The sequence below is a fragment of the Pecten maximus genome, chromosome 4, assembly GCF_902652985.1.
Source record: "Pecten maximus chromosome 4, xPecMax1.1, whole genome shotgun sequence".
In the NCBI taxonomy this organism is placed as follows: domain Eukaryota; kingdom Metazoa; phylum Mollusca; class Bivalvia; order Pectinida; family Pectinidae; genus Pecten; species Pecten maximus.
The window spans coordinates 28,085,180-28,101,680 of NC_047018.1; the positions used below are offsets into that span (position 1 = coordinate 28,085,180).

Genomic DNA, 16,501 nt, shown 5'->3' on the forward strand with positions numbered 1-16,501 from the left:
CCAAAACGGTCCTAAATACTGGTTTTTCTTGTGAAGTGAAGTTTTATCTGTTGAATGATATATTTTCTGCTTGTTGCGTCCTGTGTCACCCGGTATGTACGTTAATTGGGCACCTCCAGCTAGATGTCACCATTTTAACCCCCCCCCCCCCCCCCCCCCCCCCCCCCCCCCGGCCATGTACAGTACAGGTAGGACTGTATATCTGTAGATCTTATATAATAATAAGTCCTCTGGCTGCAGTTCAAAGGAACCTTGCAGCTTACCTGTGATAAAATTCACAACTTACCTAGCTGTGATCGGGTGACATGTTGACAAACGGTGATGAGTACACAAGCAAATTCACGCATGTTCCTAATAATCTGGTATTTGTGTAATTGTCTGTAGCCAATTTCAGGATGTATCAAACGCTATTTTTATCAGCGGTATTATTTAGCAGGGATTTACATATCTTATATGTCTCTTTATCAAGTAATAATTAAGGAACATAAAATGTCAAACTTTTTCAGGAAAATCAAAACAGGAAAAATATGCATAGGAATAAATATAAGGAGAAAGATCCTACGGTCGGTAATGTTCATGTTTGTGATATTTAAATAAGACGAGTGTAGGACAAAAGCCCCCCCCCCCCCCCCCCCCCCCCCCCCCCCCCCCCCCCCCCGGGGGGGACATTAGGCCCCCCGGACAAAAGCCCCTTCTTTATAAATTTAGCTGGTATACTTCATATAAATCTGTACTTTTGAAAAACAGAAACTATATGTATATATTGTTGTTTTTATCTCTGAAATTTGGAGAATAATTGTGTGGAAAATGAAAGTCCTTGGTTCAATGTCAGTGTAGTGTGTGTGGTTCAAACTTTAGATTATTAAGTAAGCTAAACATTTCAGGAAAACTCTCTTTTGTCCGTACCTCAAATAAGACACACTTAAAACAAATCATCTAAACTTTGTAATAGTAAAAAAATTAATCGTCCGGAAATTTTTAAAACATCTCAAACTATGACTGTCAAAACTTTTATTTTCTGTTTTGTTACGCCCGGCGTTTTTAGGTAAATTTATCTGATCTAGAGAGTACCGTATTTACGGCCTATCACTGTTTCAGTGGACATACAGTATATTTGTCTCTGATAAAACACTAGGTAAGTGTTAGGCGCAGATAACAATTGAGGCATGTGAGATGGAGCGAAACTTACCTATGCTACCAATCTCTGGAGTGTAGGACAAAAGCCCCCCCCCCCCCCCCCCCCGGACATTAGCCCCCCCCGGACATTAGCCCCTAGGACAAAAGCCCCTCCGAACGAAAGCCCCCCCGGACAGAAGCCCCTTATTTAGAAATTTAGCTGGTATACTTTATATAAATCTGTACTTTTGAAAAACAGAAATTATATATATATATATATATATATATTGTTGTTTTTATCTCTGAAATTTGGAGAAAAATTGTGTGGAAAATGAAGGTCCTTGGTTCAATGTCAGTGTAGCATTATATGTCTGTGGTTAAACATCATAATTTATTTTTTCAAACTTTATATTATTAAGTAAGCTAAAAATTTCAGGAAACTCTCCATGATGAACATATTGTTACTGATTACACATAATTTTTGACTTCCTAATTAATATACTGCAAATATTGATAATCAAAGAAATGCCTACAAAAGCAATAAACATTTGATCCCTATTTGCATTGTCTCAAATTATAATATAATAAGTACCTAACCAAACATGTTGCTCTGCGTTGTAATAAGAAAAGTTTAATTTTAGGAATGATTAAAATCAAAGAAACAATGAAGCCATTAATGATATATTTCTTTCCAGGAGAACACAACATCAATAAAAACCTACCAAACAACTGTGTAACAGCTTATTATTTATGTAACAGTTCAAGTAGTTGTTGTTGGAACCGGTTGTTTACATTGCCGAAGCCACTGATGACATATGTTATATATATGTAGCAATTAAAAATCATAAAAAAATAAATATCATTTTTTTTATGAAGGGGCTTTTGCCGAAGCCACTGATGACATATGCATATGTAGCAATTAAAAATCATTAAAAAAATAAATATCATTTTTTTTTTTATGAAGGGGCTTTTGTCCACTTTTTGATTAGTGGTGAAGGGGCTTTTGTCCGGAGGGGCTTTTGTCCTAGGGGCTAATGTCCGGGGGGGCTTTTGTCCGTACCTCCAATCTCTGACTGTATAACGTTACATGTATATAATTATTATGTCCCATGGCGAAAGGAAAATACACTTTTCTTAGACGAACTTTGATATACAATGAAGCAACCGAATAATAATGATAAAAGCAACATGCGTATTAGCCTAGTCCTAGTTTTAATCAGAGACGTATATACCTGATATACAAGTCTCTGTTTTAATCTACTGAAGAAAGACATAACTCTATGAGCTGGCCGGTACATAAGCTGTAGTAAGAACAGGAAACACCCTTGCGGGGCCCCACAATGACGCTAAATACACAGGAAATGTCTATATATACGCATAAAATCACATAACACAAAATTCAGGTTAATGATTCTCGTTTTTCATGGATAGGCTTTGAAAATGAAATTAGAAATGTATTTGAAACATTTCAGATTTTGCGACTTCTCTGGCGACGAACGGTTTTTGGCAAATAAATTCACTCTCAGTGCGCGAGCGCGGCTGTGATACTTCTGCGACTGTAATGAAAGATTGTGGACAGTTTTCCGACAGGTAAACATCATTTGACTCATATTTTATTGTATTTTACTATACTATGTTCTATTGTACATGCAAAATAATTTAGCGATATGCTTTGTTACACTGATGATGTTTTTACGGTAGAATACTGCATCACTTTCGTCAAGTTTCGTCTTCACGGTTGGGCAGTGGAGCGTGTTTTTTCCCTATGTAACCCCAGGCTTTTGCTTGTTAATTATGCGTTGGTGAAAGATGTTTACGATAGATCCCTACTTGTCGCATACCGATGATAATATACATAACATAGCGATTGGTGGTAGCCTGAATATTACTAAGGCGGAGTCGTTCTAGTGACTGCTACAGTAGACCTAGAGTCTAATCGTCTTCTTAGAAGTTAGATTTTACCCGGTATCAACTATTTTATATTAGAAAAATAACATTCTTGTAATTAATTCATAAAACAACAAACACATTTCAAAGCAAACCAGATATATTTTTGGTTTTATTATGTTTCGACCAGCAACACTTCATTTGCCTAGTTCAGTGGTTGATCTGAAAATAATCTGCAGTATTTTTTGCAGTAATTAATAGATCTATCAGGTTGGGGAAAACCGCCAACTTGGATATATACACAAACTTGTCTGTTTAATGCCAATTGGGGTACAGCTTTATTACTAAAGATAATTGCATTTATTTACTTGTGAAACACCAAACAAATGCAAAAATAAGATTGAGTTGCTCATGGGAAAGTACCAAAAATTTATGAATATTTTCAATACTATAGAGTAACACTCCAGTAAGCTCCTAAGTAGCCAATGTATCCAGTAAACATCTTTAGATAAAATAATATTTATCTTGTTGTAAATAAATGTAACTTTAAACGATAAAGGCAAAATTTACTGTTTAAGCAATTTTATCCGGTTTAGTAACAAATCCATATTCCAGCTCTAACTGTTAATAGGACATTAAACACAATAAACCAAACCAACCCAGCTGGTGTGAAATATGTTAGTTTGCATAGTATACCATACGCAAGTTGGTGGTTTTCTCCAATGTGTGTAGCAATCATTGGCAACAAAGTATAGCTCATGATCAGCTGGTAGATTGTCAGTCTAGAGTTAGGAGGGTCCTGGGTTTGAACCCGTCTGGCTGCTACATTTTCTCTTTCCTGTAACATAATATGTATGCATTAGGCATATGTCACATCATATAAATGGAAATTTTCTGCTCAACTGTATGGTAAACCTTTAGCCAGTTTGAACAAAATCAAATTTTGTTGAACATGCATATGTTTGATTTATGAGCTTTAGCTATCCAAAAAAGAGGCCTGCCAGGTATCTACTTCTAATGCAAGGTTGATACGGAACAATGACGGCCTGGTACAGAACATTTGAATGTGGATAAATGGCTAATAATATAATTATATTCACTTCCACGTTAATAGCTCTTTAATAGCCTCTCTATTGTTTTGTTAATAGATATAAAAAATTTTCAAGTTAAAATTAATTATTCCCTTAGGCCTATTGATTATTCCCTTAGGCCTATTGATTATTCCCTTAGGCCTATTGATTATTCCCTTAGGCCTATTAGAATATCTGTTGTAGGGTCAAGTGTAACTTTGTTGTATATTGCCATGTTTTCCTGTCGTGTATTTATGTGTGTTACAGTTTACAGAGAGTGTTCACTGTTTACCTGTGAAGTCTATTTATAATGTCCATGTGCATCCGGTAGTCATGTAATATTGCGTCAATATGCATTCAGGTATGTCAGAATGTGACATGCATGCATCTGAGTTGGAATGTGATTAGGGGTGTGTCTGTAAGCATATAAGTGTTTGGAGGGAGCATATCTGACAATTGACACTGGATGATGACATATTTGGGTACCCAACAGTGATTTTCCTTCCCTTGTTGCACAGGGGCCTATACCTTTTCCAGTGAGAAAATACAGTTGTATTCTTTAATTGTGGTGGGGGGTGTTACTTTCTTCAAGCTAAAAAATAACCATGAAATCTTTTTTTGATATGGTTATTTAGCTATGATAAATAGAGACTAGTAAAATGATAAAAATTATTACATTATTGGCTTGTGAAATTTATTTGAACTGTTATGTGATTGACATTATTTCTTTATAGGAATTAACATATCTCTAGGGGAAGGGGCCTATATTTGGCCCTAAATGTACCTGAAGAAAATCACTGCCTGGGTACATATTTTTGAACCCGACAGCATCCAGTAGACCCTTGATAGTATGATTTTGACTCCCCATATTCAGATCTGATTCTTGGAATTAAGGGACACTGGCCCATTTGTCTATAATAATATAAATATAATAGTCATCTTACTTCTGAAATGACTTAAAATCAAGGGTCAACTGGATGCTTGGCCCGGGTTCTGGTCAAACCCAACCTGTGTTCGGGTACTCAGGTACTCGTAACAGCCCTATAATATTAATGATTTGTCTGTGACACTTTGTGCTTCAATGATCATACATGCAGCCCATTACCACATACATCTTGATCAGTGTCTGAGCACTTTTTCGAGGTAAAGATATCAATGACATTTGCTGACAAAAAACTTTATGTTTTGAATCTCCATACGAGAGTCAATAATATGTTGTTAGAGCTTGAACTGTCACTAAATAGAAAATTACTGGTATTATTTTTATTGAAAAAAAATTACTTGCTCAAACTAAATGTCAAATTCAAACTTTTCCACATTTTATTTTGTGACAATGGGCTTATCAATTGTTTTTAGAAGTTGTCTATCATCCATTTTTTTGTTTTGTTAATAAAATAGTTAAATAAATCCATCTTCCATTAATTAGCATGCTAAACACCAATAGCAGAACCATCCAGAATGATCTATATCTGACTCAAAATGATGGATGGTTTCACATTAAACACTTTCATTTTGGAGATGCAGTCATAAGAGCAAGTGATGAGTTTACATGGTGTCCATCTACCAACTATTTGTCTGGCCTCAACTTCTCCTGTTTAACCAAAAGACCTAGGATTACCCATTATGCTTTACGGCCAATAGTATGCTGGGATAAAAACAGCTTCCAAATTTGTTAGAATGAATGACCTTAACCTCCAAGAGCTCATGTTTGTGACTATAGCCCTCTATCATGCTTGGATGGAAGGCTAGGAAGTTTGTTCAAATAAACATCAACAATTCTGAGCCTGGTATAGTTTCAAGGTCACGGGTCAAATGTGTTAAAAAAAATTTAAACAACTTCTGAGGTGTCCATGGTCGTGATAGTGGGCCAGTAAGATGCTCTGATGAAAGGCTACCAAGTTTGTTCAAATGAACGACCTTGACTAACTTTCTAAGTCACAGGGAAAAATATTCTAAAATCTCCCAATTTATTGTTTGCTTCAGAATATAAAAACCCAGAGTGATAAGGTGTATCACGTGTACCAATTATTGAAAAGAAAGGGTATAGATTTTAGTTTTTTGAGTTCCACATCTATGACCAAAACCAACATTTAATTCACCTAAATTATATCTTCTGACAAAACCTTCCCTTCATAATTGCAGAACAGCTGAGCAATGCAGCTATTGGAACAGGGTTATTAGGTGATAAGAAGTTTTTAGAGTATCACTAATGTTGTTTATATTGCGATATGTGCTTTGGGGAATCTAAGATTTTATATAGACAATCTTTGAATTGGTGCACTACAGGTATCTTGTAACAGTTTAAAGCTACCTCGAGCATATCGCCAAGACTTTTTAAGATGACTTCAAAAAGATTATACACACATCAGTCAAGTGGTCTAATAGTGCCTTTTGCTATGCATATGGATCAGTTTTTATTTTCAATATTTTCATGATTACCATAGAAACAAAATAAAAATAACTGATTTCAGCATTCCTGGAGTATACATGTCTTGCCTTGTTGTGCCTTTTACTGTGGAGGTGTCTCCATTTTCAGATATTTCTTTGGTTACCATTGAAAAAATGATCAAAATCACTGATTTAAGCATTTCCAGAGTATATTTCAAAGACTTTTTAATTATTCCACAAAATATCCTTTCAACATCATTTGAGTGGTCTAGTAGTGTCTTCTGCTATAGAAAAGATTTTTGATATATCTTTGATAATCATGACAGATTCAAATTCATTGATTCCTGGTTCCAGTTTTTCCGAAACATATCAAAACTGATTATATAATATATATTTGTATGCACTGCATGTATCTCCAATGAGGTTTCCTTCTCATAATTTTAAGTTCTAATAAACTGCATGTAATTTTTGAAGAAGAAATTAAGAAAACCCACATGCATTATAATATTTATTTGTCCAAAAGATGGAAACATTGATTAAACAAATGAAATCAGTGATATCATGGCTATTGACATTTTTAATGTGTAGCAGTAGACATATTTGTATGATAAGATCATTGTGATACCAAGAAAATGAGTTTTAGGAGACACTGGTCTGTGTGATGGAGGATCTGCCTGGTGGAGAGGTAGTGTTACATTATTATAAGATCAATATACATACATTACCACACATTAATCAGGATTTAAGAGAGCTTTAATTGGGTCCTGGTACATCTGGTGCACATGTGCAATACCCATGAGTGACAATGAGGGTAAGGGGTGTGAATATAGATTTGCGCTGTGTACACATTTATCCTTTTTTTGTCCATGCTCTAGCTATCTTGACTGGGCTCTATTTTCTACACTACTCTGACCTACATTTTGACCTTTGACATACATCAAAGAAAACATTTGTATTGGCTCTTTCTTCTACACTACTTGCTTCATATAGACTGCCTACAAAAAGTAAATACTGGATTAAATCAATTCCATCAGTGGTGTTATCTCACAGCCTCCAAGACACTGTGGCCTTGAATGTTGTCTTATATTTTTCAGTCTATGCAAGATACATTAGCCTTGAAATTGCCATTGTCTTGCAGCACATACAAAGATAAATAATTAAAGATTTATTAAATTAAAAGTGTCCCTAAATCCATTCCAACTCATTGAGAAAACAATATGATTGATTGACATGTAAAGCTTATAATCCTCTATTACCTTCTTTAATTTCACCCATTTCGTAATTTGGTTTAACACAGAAAGCTAACTTTCATTTGTTCAGCGATTGATATTCATGTCAACAAACAACAGAGACTTTTTAGAAAGTTTGCCATAAAACAACATTTATAATTGGCAGTTTAATAAACACTTTCAACTAGGTAGTATAGGTATATAATCAGGTTTAATAGTATGAAGGAAAGGGGATAACTAATTATATAATAGTTTGAGGAATGCATGGTACTTGACCAATATTGGTTAGAGATATTCAAGGTTAATTTACAAAGAATATATCATTGGACACAGTGTGGACCAAGCAAACTGTTAGATGAAGAGGTGGTATTTGAGTAATGTGGGTTTGAAACTTTGAGTAAGGATGCTGGGCCTTGAGTAAGTGGGGTTTCACTGTATGTATGATTAATTTACAGTAGTTGGCCAATGTAAGGTTTGGTTAATTATGGTAGTTGGATGTTGTGGGGGCTCTGAATATACTAGTATTCTGGGTTGAACATCATATGCATGTATTGCTATATGGGTTAGAGTGGATGTTTTTGTAACGTTGATGGTTCCATTGATCCATATCACCAGTAAATATGACTGGTTGCTTTTTAATAGGTTTGGTATAAATATGGTTTAAGTCTCATAAGAGGATGTTGGGAACCATTTATGTTCCTTTTTTTTTCTGCCAATATGATTTAGTCTAATCAGATCTTAACAATATGACTGCAGAGCAAACTTGCTAAGCCAACATGTCAATGTGGTAGCTGTATGTATGGTGATTGTTGAGGAGAATCCAACACATTGTTTTAGCCATGAACACTGCAGTGTGCAGGCTTGGGATATTGATCGGCTTCTTGTGACGGTGCTGAATTGTGGACTCCAGTGATTTGTAACACACAGGCCTATATACCCCTCAGTATTATTTTGTTATGAACAAAACTATTTTAATGAATGGCTATAAATGCTGAAGGAGCCTTAGGAAGGTTGCACTGTGTCTCTAGAGTACTCGATGGCATTGATGTCACATATGATGGGTTACCTGGTGTTATTGTGATACACATGGTACAAAGGATGTGTACATTTAACTAACAAGAACATGATTACAGAACTGATCTGAATCTTGTAAGGATCTCGTTTGGTAGTTTAGCATGGTGCACCATTTTTTTGTCTTTTCACAGCATTGCTGATAACATACCAATGTAATTGTGCAGGTAAAAGTGAGTTGTCTATTTCCTGTGTGTACCAGGTACATGGCACCAGCTGATGTTCTTAGATGTTCTTCAGCCTTTGTCCATATAGATGTAACACTATACTGTCACTAATTAAGTTGGATGTAGGATAATTTGCGAAGTTCTGATGGAATGGGGAATTTCTTGGATGATTTATTAACATAATTCTTGTGAAAGGTGATATAATGTAAAAAAAGTAACATCATGAAAGCAGAAAAAAACAAACATAACCTGAAAGTCTGGTGAGAGTATATGGATGATGCTGACATATAAATTACATACAACCTTTACGCTAATTGTGATCAGACAGCAGCAGTCATTTGCCTTTTTGTAATTCATCCGCAATTTACTAGCATTGTCTTGACACTCCGAGAGGAAATAAAAAAAAACAAAATATGGAGACCTGAAGGCAGTAGAAACAGGAGATTCTCTTGGGAGTTCCGTAGAACTGGTACCGTTTGTCACACACAGAGTATGGTTTATGTACATATGATTTTATGATTGACTTATTATTTCCATCTCAATGCTTCACATCAGCAGTTGGAGATTGTCTCCAGAGGAATGTCTGTGTTACCATTTTCCATGCATGCTTGCTAGCTGCTACTTCTACAATTGATTTAAGTAGCTCAACACCATCCACAGATTTTACCTTCTGCCAAAATCGAGGGCTGACATGCAACCTTCCTGAACACATTTTTAAAGCCCTGCTGTAACAAGAAGAGTTGTATGATCTGACGTACAGCTTGAGGATTGTTGTCTCATACTTGTACTCAACTCAGATGTATTTATTCCAGGAAATCGTTTAATGGTTATCATATCTTCCATAACTTCCACTGTATTGATGTTTGCTGTTTTAGAGTCTAATGCCTTATAGATTGATTCTGGAAGTTCTATACTCAGCACTCGATGTTTTCAGTAGGCCAAAATAAACAGTATTCTTGCAATATGGTGTACAGATGACAATCGTATTGATGTAAAATTGATCAGTGTTCAATTACTTCCTTTATATTTTCAATTATCTTCGCTAAGTTAAGTAGAATACAAAAAATATGAGTGGATGCTCTATACATTGTCTTTATTGTTGGAAGTTGTATTGGAAGTGAACTCTCCACATGTAATGAAAGTTGTTCTGCTTCCTGTTGGTTACGTACGACTGGCATGAAGCCTCGGGTGATACATACAAGTTAAGAGACCAGACTCTGTGCGTTGCTGTTGATTAAAAGGGTCAACAGGCGGTGTTGCTGGGAAACAGTTCGGAGGATTGGCGTTATAATTGCACCTTTCACAGAAGTAACCTCAGGACGAAGCTGTCTGGCAGCTAATTGTGGGAATAATGACATGTTGTCTAACCGCTGGGACTTATTTGGCAGGTTCAATTGTGATGACCAGCACAACTACAGAACACAGCTAGGCAGTTAAATTATTGTTGCAATAATTGCTAATTTAGCATTGTCAGGCAGGTAGTGTACTCATTTAGCACTCTAGAAAATTACCTGATACATTGCTAGTGGTAGCTGATACTGGTAAAGCAGATTTACTATGCGTGGTTCATTTTGTACTTGCCAGCAGATCAGGAAGTGAATGTACCTATTGCTCGACATACAACAAAGGTACCTTGTGCCTGCACTCATAATACGCCCGAGTAGTTTTGCCATTCAGTAGCTATAGGTATACCTGCTACTTAAAGCCTACGACAAGCAGAGGTGTACCAGCTAGATGTCCAGCATCGTTGCCTTTACAGTCTTGTGCAGTTTCTCTAGTGGTATGACCACCGCTTATTGGTGGTGCCTCCAATAGGTGAAAGACCACAAATGTTGTGCGGAATTCCTAGATTTGTTAAGTGTACTGTGTTCTACTACTGTTGACATTACAACTTGATATGAAACTGTGCTTGTCATTGTTATCATTGTGTTGTGTGATATAGATGAAGATTTACAGTTTTACTTGGAGTGAAAGACTGATTCAACAACAAATTGAGAATCCATAGGAAGGTGGGTATTGCATGATATCCAGATCAGCATAATGATTTGTCTGTTTTACATAGAATTCAACTTCTTGCTCCAAATTTGTTTTTGAAAAAAAAAAAAAATTCATTGATGAAAATCACCCAAGATAATAAAACTGAAATTATATTAAATTAGTGTCTCATTTGTTTTACCTGTCTATATACAATGAAGGTTTCACATATTTATTCATACCCCGGTGTATCTTTCTGTAAGATCACTTTTTGATAAGAGAAAAAAATCTGAAATTTGTTAAAAAAAAAGCAATTGCATTTATAGAGAAACACCATGAACAAGATGGATTTAATTTGTTGTCGTGGTCAAATGCTTATATGGGAATGAAAAAGAGATTATCGAAAATGACTTAAAGTGCTTATAGCGTTTTGTTAAAAAAATACTAAAAAAGGTATTGAAAAATCTTTTATCAGGTGTAATATTTGAAAATATACCCTAACTCTTTCACTTAATTATAAAAATTAACACACAGTTATGTTTTTTAAGTACCTAATTAAATAAGTCTGAAACAATAATGTTACAATTTGGTAGGCCCTATAAGAATGCATTATATGTTACCGTTCATAAACAGAACAATGTACATGGAAATGTCACTCACACCCACATGACTCAATTCAGCTTTTGTCTGTGTAGCATTCATTACAAACATCAACTGAAGTAAACAGTGATTTAAAACTCATAAATGTTTTTTCAGTATAGGCTTGGATATCGGTATTTCACCATGTATAAGAAGAAATAACTGTTTAATGAGTGAAATCTACAGTTATATTCACTTTTAGAAGGTAGTGACTTAAGGGTTCCCACATCAAATCCACAGTATCTATCTGACTGCCTGTCTGCTTTGTTGTTTCTCTTTCTTCTCAGAATCTAGAAATTGTAATTTTGAAATATCAGAAGATATGCAAAAAGGATTCACATCTTCCAAAAGTCAAGGCCAGTGTTTTTAGCTCACCTGGTCCAAGGGGCCAAGTGATGAGCTTATGCTATGATGTAGTGTCCGTCTTCCGTCGTCTGTCATCCATGCAGCATCTGGTTTTAAATTTAAACAACTTCTTCCTCTGCTTAACGGAAATGCCTTGAACATAATATTGACTAGTTGATGGGGATTAAGCCTATGAAGTTTTTCATAAATAAATGACTTTGAATTGAACTGAGTTCAAGGTCACAAATGTAAAAATTGTTCAAACATATGAAGGACTGTTCATGATCAACTGGAATGGCTAAGATCAAGCTCAAAGTTATATAGCATTGGTCTTTGTGATCCAGCCTTGTTCATTAAGATGATAATTATATAATGATATGTGAGATAAAAGGCAAGAGCAAATATAATCTAATACTAAAATATAATAAGATCCAAAATTCCATGATAGCCACAAATCAAGGTAAAGGTCACAATTATAACAGTATGTTGTATCTGCTTCATGAAATTCAAGATGGCCACTGACCCTTCTGATTGGCAGATATACACATTGTATGTTTGTAACACATTCTAAAATCAAAATGCTCTCTGAAGCTCTGGCTTGTGAGTCAGTGTTCTAGTTTCCTCTAAATATCCCAAGATTTCAAAGGAGTCGTTACACTTTGGGACTGTTTAGATTGCAGCACTGCCAAAATTAGTCAAACTTGTAGCTATAGAGTCTCTGAAATGCTTTGATGTAAGAAATGAATATATGGATTATAATCTATTATGTTATTGAGTTAAATAGAAAGGGTATTTGACTGATCATCAAAGGTTGTATTTTCCATTGCTTTATGAGGTAGGCTAATGAAAATAATCATGTTTTGCAATTGCAAGGGAGGTCAAATCACATGGAAAAGGTCATCAAAGTAAAGAAAATGTCAAAATTCACACATGAAAACATTTTGCCTCCAGATGACCATTCCTTCTTTCATTGACTATATTGGGCAGACTAGTGTCCTTCTTGTTAAGGAAAATACTTTCCTATAAATAGTTCTGTGTATAGACTATATTTGAGAGAGTTGCAAAGTAATATTGGAAGCGAGGCAACGATGACATAATTGTTTTGGGTGAAGATGTGTTTATTGATTGAATACATTCCCACAATCTATCTTTCCTCCCAAAGATATCTTGGGATACTGGACATGTCTGTGTCATGCTTAACTTCCATTCAGCCATTTCTGATTAAATCTTATGAGATTGGGAGCCTTATGTGGGAATGCTCATATTTGCATGTTATCTCATCCCTCCCATGATTTAGATTGGTCAGGCATTTCCATCTATATTTATGTAATTACATATTTTAAGAATCTAGTGTTAATATTTAATTAGGGATAGATATACAATCTTTAATTTGCACTTTGTTCAATTTATTCAGAAAATTGCACCTAATTTGATTCATCAGTGACCATGCACTTTAAAGGCAGCTGTGTTTATTCACTGATAAAATATGGCCATTGCAAATTATCAACATAATTATAAGAAGAAACTCTAACCCATTGTATTTGATGAGAAGATGGTAAACATTATTGCTGAAGATGTTGGTGTGAGTTAGCCTGCTGTTGATGTGATCCTAATAGCAGCTGTAACCAGCTCAGTATCATTATAGTGAGATACAGGATTTCTGATTTATGGGTGTTGAGTTCAGGTATACATATATATATATATATGTTTCCTTTGGATTCAGTTAGAAGAAAACAGCCTTACAATTGGTTGTTTAATTTACTTATTATTTGTTTGGCGTCTGACTGATAACAGAGTCCATCATGTAGAAATTATATTCATGATGCACAAAACCTGACAACAGAAGATATATGATTTCTAATAGATTCTAATCTCAAACCTTGAACAAAAATATTAAGAAGAATAATGAAATTAAGTCTTAGATGTATAAGGTAGATTTTGCTGCAGATGAAATCATTGATCACTTTAGATTTCGGGTTCATGTACTTGTAAATATATATGTATATATACATTTACTGTAACATGTTAGTGCAGTCAAAATCTGAAACTGCTGAAGACTAAATGATTATTTGTACAATTTTATAGGATCAGAGATCGTATCATATGATGCTGTGCTACAGACTACATCCTTTGTATCATAAATTGTTGTTATTTTCCATTGGCTTTCATGTTGATTACAACACACATATACATTCTATTGCATTCCAACTGAAAGAAGCACAAAGCTTTAGAGTGGAGGGACTCTGTGTCTGTATTCCCTATGAAACATTATTTGGTCTGCGACTACCAGTACCAATGTATTTGCACTCTTATTTTATTGCCAAAAAATAATGGTATATATTATAACTCGCACTTTAATCATAGTACAAGTGAACTCCAGGACAACCTGATATAATATACATTGTATACAGAAGTTCTCATCAAACTTATATTAAATTATGTGTCTGTATATAATCAAATATTGATTGTAATGGATACTTCTGATAAGCATTGTCTTCTCTTTCTTTGAATTTCTTGACAAGATCTTGGGACATTTACCCATGTTTTTGTTATCTGGTAAAATTCCTTCCGCTTTCTTTGAAAAGTGAAACTTTCCCACCACATCCATAACCCCAAAATTTTTCCTGTTATAGTCTTTTTAATTTTCTGCAACACAAGTTTACGCCAAAGATTAAATGTTATGGTTTGGTCAAGGATTTCTAATCATTGTGTCTGTGAATATATCCATCTTACTATTTGTAGATCTATCCATTTTACTTTTTGACTAAATGTTGGCATTACACATTTAAAAAAACCTGGACCCATGATTAGAACCTCTTAAGTAACTCTCTTGGTCGATTAAAGTCTTCCTTATATAAATTATGAGATGTCTTGCTACAGTATTTCGGTGAATTTTAAGTTGAAATATAAAGCTGAATTTTGAGACAAGGAAGTAAACTTTTTAGAGATCTATTGTAAAGGCTGTGGCAATGAATTGAGTGGGCGTTTCTAGGTTTCAAGGTATCTAACATAAAGTTTAAGTGTTGTGACATTGTACGTGGGAGTTGCTGTTCTATATTTCACACATATTTCTTCCTGCGTTCATTGGTGTTGATATGTACTCATCATGATCAGGTACCATTATCCTTTATTTATCCTTTAGATGTAAACTTTATTTATTTTATAACAATTACAAAGCAAGTTATATTAACTTATATTGAATTTTATCACTTTTCTTGTTGGACTACTTGATACATGTCTTCTCCTTTATATCACCATTTGTGCCTGGTCATAATAATAACTTGACAAATCATATAAATTACAAGGGTGCAACCATACCTCTGATTATATTTATTACAAACACATGTACAACAAGCACTGCACACCTCACGTAAATCACCACACAAATAATGCACATCAATATTTACTATATGTTTCCATCAATATACCACAAGCCAGTGTCTGTAACCTAATAAAACTGTATTTAATTTCCAACATTTTTTACCTGTAGACTGCTCAATGTTGTTGCTTGTGAAAGGGGACTACAATATTGCCTCCTCTAGCTATATACAATGTATATATAGGCACACATTTATATTCGACATAGGAGGAAATTATTTCATTCTAATTTGTTTCCTTAAATGATTGAAATGATATTCAATGTGAGAGGAAGCCCACATTGTTGGTCAGGTGACATTGTATACCTTTTGGCATCTGATCAGTGAATTAATCAAACCCCTCTCAATAAAAGTGATGTGATTTTATATACCAAAATTTCCAAATCATGAGAAATGTATTTATAAATATTGTAAACATGTAAAATTTTATTAATATTTTCAATGGTATTATGGTGTTTATGTAACTGTCTGTGGAATTTAGATACAGTATAGTCACAATGTAGAAAGACACCATGTTCATGGTATGCATACACACAGTGACTGGTGAAGTGTCAGCAGTAGATTTATCCATTAAGGTACAGGTAGCACATTGAAACGGATGACCTCCACAGTATTATACACCTTATGTAATCTTGCTTCCAGAAAAAAAACTAATCTTGATAGAATCTAGTGCTTTTTACGGATGTCATTACATTGTTGTGTGTCAATAATGTATTATATCAAAGGAAATTCAGATTCCGGTAAATATTTTCATGTGATCATGGCCGTTACTAGATGTTGATAACCATAGTAACGTTCAATTACCAGCAACTGCTAGTTTGAATTCTTGTATAATGTTCTTTAATGGCATTCTCTATAAATAATATCTAGATTTAAGAGAGTTTTGCTGTTTATTCCCTTTAACAATGACCACATTTATCCCCATTGATTGGCCTGTTTGACCTGTGTTATAGATTTTTATGTCTAATAACAGGAATTAACCCATTATAATGATTTTTGTATTGTATTCTTAATTATGCTCAAAATAGCTTTCTTTTTTCCTTCCATTGTGTTCATTGATTTAGTTTCCCTATCCTATTAATTTATCTTGTGTGCAATTAGGTGGATAAAGAAAAAAGCAAATTTGTGTGTTCCTTATGCATTGTGTATGGAATTTTAAAATTATCCGCTTCAGTCATTGATGATTGCATATATCATTGATATATAGCTTGTGTCATGCTTACTTCCTTTATAGCAGA

At 34.5% G+C, this 16,501-nt stretch overlaps 1 protein-coding gene across 1 annotated transcript in view; it reads left to right on the forward strand.

Moving 5' to 3' along the window:
* Window positions 1-2,626: 2,626 nt before the first annotated feature.
* LOC117325710 (choline transporter-like protein 1) overlaps window positions 2,627-16,501 on the forward strand; it is a 69,620-nt gene continuing 55,745 nt past the window's right edge. The window contains 1 exon segment of the mRNA XM_033882132.1: window positions 2,627-2,706. The gene's annotated coding sequence lies outside the window, so the exon portion shown is untranslated.